This window comes from Sapajus apella, unplaced genomic scaffold (assembly GCF_009761245.1).
Source record: "Sapajus apella isolate SASKATOON/1434 unplaced genomic scaffold, GSC_monkey_1.0 scaffold30, whole genome shotgun sequence".
NCBI classification, from domain to species: domain Eukaryota; kingdom Metazoa; phylum Chordata; class Mammalia; order Primates; family Cebidae; genus Sapajus; species Sapajus apella.
The window spans coordinates 9,765,374-9,772,381 of record NW_022436970.1 but is presented as its reverse complement, the minus strand read 5'-3'; positions in this window follow the sequence as shown (position 1 = coordinate 9,772,381).

The window sequence follows — 7,008 nt, the reverse complement described above, 5'->3', positions numbered from 1 at the left end:
ATATATATATATATGTATATATCTTAGTTCCTAATCGGAGGAATGCCTAGAGTAGACATAGTACAGAGCATGAATTAAGGAATAAGCAGCTTATGGTGAGAGGAATGCCTAGAGCAGACACAGTGCAGAGCATGATTTAAGGGAAAACAGTTATACCAGGACAAGAATCCATGGCCCAGGCGGCAGCGTTCAGTATCGTAAAGATACCCGCTGTATGGCAGGCTTGGGTCAAGAGCCACTCTTCCTGATAAAGGAGTTGTAATACCTTGCTCCAGTTCTTGTGGAAGGCTGCCCCCAGACCGGCAATTGCACCTTGGTGACTGTGAACTTTATCAGCTCTTGTTACTGTGCTGCTCAAAAGCATCTTCCTATAGAATTCATTGGAAGCTGCCAGCAGGTGGCGGTAACCCTGACTGCTATGTCATTGCTGTGTGATTTAAAGCATCCTCCTATACATCTTAGAAGTAGCTTGCCCATAGATAGAGATATTGCACACTGCACCCTCTTCACTGCGCACAGCCCACCTCCATGCCTCGGTGACCTAATGGGGGTTGAACCCTTACTGCACATGGCCCTTGCCCCGATGACCTAATGGGAATGGATCCCTTGCTGTGCACTGTCCATCTCCTAGCCTAGGTGACCTAACGGGGGTGGACCCCTTGTTTTATTGCTCACGATTCTATCATTATCCTTAAAAATGATTTCACTCACTGCCCTGCCCCCTAACCTATACACAATAAATACATACGCTTCTGGACATTAGGGGCCTCTCCTGACTCCGCTTATAGGTGGCATGGCCACCCTGAGCCCAGCTGTGTTTTCCTTGTATTTCTGTGTCCTGTCTCTTTATTTCTCGAATCCTGTGCCTCAGCACAGCATAAGGGACACCCCACGACCCTGTGGGGCCCTCAGGCCTACATCAATGAAGTGAAGGCAGGGAAAATGGAGAGGAGGACATGGCCTTGAGGAATTTCAGGACACAAATTTGGTATCACTTCTTGGGCCATGAAAGGAAGAGGGAGCCAGAAGAATCAAAGATGAATCCAAGAATGAACAAATCTGATTTTTGGAATAATGCAGTGAAATGTGGAACTGGTCTGTTTTCCTCGGTAAGGAATTTGTCTGCAAGTCTATATTCATGAGGATCAGTTGGATTAATTTTCTGAGTGTGGACAATTTAAACACTGGATCCTAAAGGGAAACCCATCAGAGTGACTACAGCCCAATTTCAGAGTGAGCCTGAACAAGCTCCCCACTCATGAAGCCTTCCCCCTAGCCCACTAGGAAGGTGGCAGGTACCTGATAAGAAGGTTTCAGACTGTATCATTCGGTGTCTCAGAAACTGTACTCAGCTTCATCTTCTGTCTTTTTGCCTTATACCTAACTTTTCATCTCTTCAATCAGTACTAGGGAGTATCTGCTGATTCTCAACTCCTGACTCAACCTTGACCTAGTTTTGGCTGACTTCCTTGGCTCCTGACTTTGTGGCCCTCAGAAAGGGCCTACACCTACCTAGACTAGTCTCAGGTTGAGCTACCAGTGTCTCCAAATTAGACTTCCACTTGTCAAGAAGGAAGTAGAGTGCAGACATAGTTGGAATTTCCTAACTTGTTTTGAGATCCCTGTGCTTCTTATTGTTAAATGAACAAATACTCCACCTTAAAGAGGCTTATGGAGTGGGGCACAGTGGCTCATGCCTGAATCCCAGCACTTTGGGAGGCTGAGGCAAGCAGATCACCTGAGGTCAGGAGGTCCAGACCAGCCTGGCCAACATGGTGAAACCCCGTCTCTACTAAAAATACAAAAATGAGCCGGGCATGGTGGCAGGTGCCTCTAATCCCAGCTACTAGGTGGGACTGAAACAGGAGAGCTGCTTGAACCTAGGGAGACAGAGGTTGCAGTGAGCTGAGATCTCACCATTGCACTCCAGCTGGGCAATAGAGTGAGACTCTGTCTCAAAAAAAAAAAAAAAAAAAAAGTCTCACAAGACTTCCAAAATGTCCCTCTGTGACTGACCATATTCTCTAGCCACGGTTACTTACTTCATACGTGCCCAGACACACCTCTCAGTCCCCCATGAGGTTCCCAGCAAGCTTCCCAGGTTTTGAAAAAGTGTTAGGTAAAAAAACAACAACAAAAACAAAAACAAAACACACTTGTTTCTGCTAATTAATGCTAGAGAAACAGAGGTAGCATCGTAAAGTGAAAGCATTTGAAAGAACCATATTATTGACGAGGTTCCTTATATTTTGTAGGGGAGGATGGTGAAATAGAGATAGTTTGTGTGATTTGCCCAGAGTCCCATGAAGAATTCATGGGAGAATTGAGACTACAGTCAGGTATGACCACATTCTCAGAGAACTGCTTTTTCTGCCACACCTGCAGTAATAATATTGCCACAAAACAATTGGGACAGTGTTTCACATATTCAGTGATGGACGAATAGTTTAATTATAATGAATAAATGTCAGCAAAAATTAATCCAATTGTGATAACACTTAAGGAATGGCATGTTCACTCTCTAGGAGAAGTTGGGCTAAATGGTGAAATGGAGTGTCCCTGTCTGTGATCTGTGGTGCTGTGTTGCTGTAGGGAAATTCCTATTTTTAAGTTGAAATGTGTTCTGCCTGCATTAGTGCCGATTCTTTTGATACCAGCGTGCCTATCCTATCGGGTACATTCAATGTTCGCAAATGCATTCTCTTTTCAGTTTTCCCACCACTTCCCTCTATTCAAACAATTAAAACCTTCTTGAATATTATTTGGTTACTCCTTTGAGTTAATGAATCATTTTATAGGGTCTACTTCTGTCATTTTTCATTAACATTCCCCAGACAAATGAGTACTGCTTACTAACAGCACAATCCTAAATTCAAGCAGACTACTGAGTTATAAAGTAGATATCCAGATCATCCAAAATATACTGGCTGTGGTTTGGGTATGGATTTTTGTCTCCACCGAAACTTACATTGCAATTTAGTCCCTGGCATGCCAGTGTTGTACTTAGAGGTGTCTGCGTCATATGGGTGGATTCCTTGTGAAAGCCTCAGTTCTCCTGGTAGTGAGTTAGAACTCGTTCTCAAGGAATGCATTAGTTCTGCCAAGAGTGGGATGTTATACAGTAAGTTTCCTCCCATGTTTGGTCCCTCTTCTCATGTGCCTGCACCCCCTTTGACCTTCTCCACCGTGTTTTGACACAGCACAGAAGCCCTCTCCAGAAGCCTGGGGATGCCAGTGCCATACTTCTTGTGTAGTCTGCAGAACATGAGCCAAATAAGCCTCCTTTCTTTATAAACTACCCAGCCTCAGCTATTCCTGTATAGCAACACAACACAGACTAAGACAATGCTTATATTAAAATGTCTTGATTATTACCAAGACAAATGTAAGCAATGAAACATAAATGTTATAGAGCGTCTGCTGACCAAGGTTATGGAGAACCCAGTGGACCTTAATGTGAAAAGCGTTACATTAATATGCCTGGTATTGTATTCCAAAGAACTTATAAAAGAAAAAGGTCTCCTGCTATGACATTGCCTGGAAACTGCCATTAATCCCTTATTAGTGAATTGTCAGTCTCTCCGTCAGTTTCAAGGGTTTTAAAGGGAAGTATTCAGTGACAAAGAGTTTGAAGGCAATTGGAAAGTCTCTTTGGTTTCTAAATGTATCTTTTTGTGCTTGGATTGAACGTGTGCAGATAGGAAAGTTGAATGGCAGATCCCTGATATCTTCTCAGATTTTAGTTTAGCAATAGAGTTACCATTGATTGTTGAAACAGTGTAAGTTCATATCAGTTGTTCTAGTGCCCTGCCTAATTCAGCATTAATCTCAGAATTCTCTGTTTTTAATGAAGTAGTTATTCTAATATCTGCATTCCCTCAAGCCAGGATGGGTTTGGTAGACCCGCATGGTGGACTTCAAACTTCTACCCCACTCTTTCATAACAGTGGGAGAGATGCTTATTCAGTTATATCAGGCAGTGTTCACTCTGCAAACAAAAACTACATCAGAGATTTGAAGAGAGGAGAATATAGAGAATTGTTAAGTAATAGATTTAAAAAAAACTGTAATGGGAGCAGATGTAGAAGGTACAAAAGAGAAACTGCCACTTCATGTCTTGGGGTAAGTGGACAAAAAGAACTAAGGGCTTAGGAAAAGACATACACTAGGGACTGTATTATGTCCTCACAAAATTTTTATGTAAAATCTCTATCCCCTAAGATTATGGCATTTGGAGATAGGGCATTTGGGAGTTGATCGCGGTAAAATAAAGTCAGGAGAGTTAGGCCCTCTTGAAGGAATTAGTGGCATTAAAAGAAGAAGAAGAGAGAAACTGCTCTCTCTGCCACGTGAGGACCTAGCTAAAAGGAGGCCTTCTACAAGCCAGGAAAGGAGCTGTCATCAGAAACCAAACCTCCTGGTACCCTGATCTTGGACTTCCCAGCCTCCAGAATGCTGAGAAATGCCAGTTGTTTAAACTCTCTAGTCTATGGTATTTTATTTTTATTTTCTGAGATAGAGTCTCACTCTGGTGCCCAGGCTGGAGTGCAGTGGAATGATCTCAGTTCACTGCAACCTCTACCTCCTGGGCGGAAGCGATTCTCCTGGCTCAGCCTCCTGAGTAGCTGGAACAACAGGCAGGTGCCACCATGCCCAGTTAATTTTTTAGGTTTTTGTTTTTGTTTGTATTTTTAGTAGAGATAGGGTTTCACCATGTTGGCCAGGATGATCTCGAACTCCAGACCTCAGGTAATCTGCCCACCTAAGCCTCCCAAAGTGCTGGGATTACAGGTGTAATCCATTAAATATGGATGATAACTAATGAATCTGTCTCTCTTTTCCTGATCCTCTCCAGAATCCTTCATTTCAAGGATAGCATGTAAGAAATTCGCTGATAAAACATTGTATGCTTGGTCACAAGCAGCTAGAGAAAGTAAACTATTTCTGGCCAGGCACAGTAGCTCACGCCTGTAATCCCAGCACTTTGGGAGGCCCAGGCGGGTGGATCATGAGGTCAAGAGATTGAGACCATTCTGATCAATAAGGTGAAACCCCGTCTCTAATAGAAATACAAAATTAGCTGGATGTGGTGGTGTGTACCTGTAGTCTCAGCCACTTGGGAGGCTGATGCAGGAGAACTGCTTGAACCAGGGAGCTGGAGGTTGCAGAGAACTGAGATCACACCACTGTGCTCCAGCCTGGATGACAGAGCAATACTCTGTGTCAAGAAGGGAAAAAAGAGAGAAAGAGAGAGAGAGGGAGAGAGGGAGGGAGGAAGGGAGGAAAGGAGGGAGGGAGGGAGGGAGGGAGAGAGAAGACTACTTCTGAAATCAACGCTAGCATTGGTGTGAGAGGAATTTTATGCTGTATTCCCCAACAGCCACTAGATGTGCCAATCAGATGTGCCTATTCCATGCTATGGCCTGCAAATATCAGGTCAACAACAGCTTGTGCAGAAAACCCAGAGGACTGGAAACCTCCCTCCAGTCCTCTGCCCCCTCCATCTCCTTCAACACAGAAGCTTCAAGTCAGGAAAGGAAAGGCCACCTTTCACATGCAGAACCACATCAGCTTCTGGAGGAGACTTGGTGCAAGCACAGCCTCCGTCTTCTCAGCCTCCAAACCATCCCCTGCTTTGGACCCCTCCTTTGCAACTGTGGCCCTGCAGCCCTCTTTGAAAAGAGGAATGCAAAAACCTTAGAGTTCCCATTTATTGATGCATAGAAGGAGCAAAGGCTCTCAGGGCCTCCATCCAGGACTCCTGGAGAAGGTAGAAACACTTGCTGAGTTCACGGAGCCCAGATGCACCTGACCTGAGGTCCATATTCCAAGTGCTCATCCCTGGGTCCAGGATGATGTGCTTTTGGTACCGGAAGTTTCTGAGTCGCACTTTTCCGATGGGAGAATAGCCAGAGAAATCCGACTTCATGTTAAAGGGAGTCAGGTTTCTGGTCCATTCTCCTCCTGCACTGTGGTGACAGCTCCCCTTCTGGTAGGTGCTGTTACAGGCAAGTTTCACAATAACAACAGGAAGAGATTACCTGTGGCTCTCCTGGATGTACCAGCCTTGTTTGAGTAATTTTCCAGTTTTTTGCATTACCAGACATTGGATCCATGTTCTACCTTGTTGCTAGCTACAAGAACTTGTTAAAGTTACTAATCTGAGTCTCAGATTCCTCACGAGTTTATTATCCCTGAGGATTAAATAATCTATGTAAAATGTTCAATGGAGTAAACATCTCTGAAGAGGTGAGATCAACTTTTTCCTAGAATTCAATTCTAAATGGAATTCACTTTGTGGATAAGTACAAGAAACTCTACATAGTGTAATGGAAATGTCTTAGTGCAATTTCAGAAAAGACGTGGAATCATTATTTGGGAGGTTGGACCTTTCGCTGAAGGGTAGTTGTTTTGATCATCTCATATTCACCTTGTTGGTGAAGGAGGGATCTCCCCCACTAAATAGTAGGAGATAAACAGACACACAGCATGAGACAGGGACAGATGAAGTTGGCTGCCGTTTATTAGTCACATCTGCTCACAGCCCAGGAGGGAGGACACCACATGCCCTACAGGGTGGCAGGAGAGCTGCATTTGGGAACAGAGTGAACCAGCAGGGGCTGTGGGAGGCCAGCTTTGCACTACAAGAGGAAGAGATGAACCCAGGCTCCTCCAGATGTGACAGGCTTGTTTGAATAATTTTCTAGGCTGGTGGGGAATTGAGCCAGGTTGAGACCCAGGTGGGGTACTGCTGACTGGCTGATTGGAGAGCTAAGAAAAGTGAGGAGCCTTCCTGCTCAGTGGGTGAATAGGGTGCACATATCTAACAAGAGCAGAGGACCACACTGCCAGGCCTTTGAGACACTGAGAAGCCCACAGATGTCAAGCTGCACAGGGATTTCAGGCCTTACAAGACAGAAATAAAATATTGAGTGATAACCCTTCAGATACAACAGGAAACATTCATATTCATTCCTCTAGGATCAATATGCATATTGTTTTTCTCTG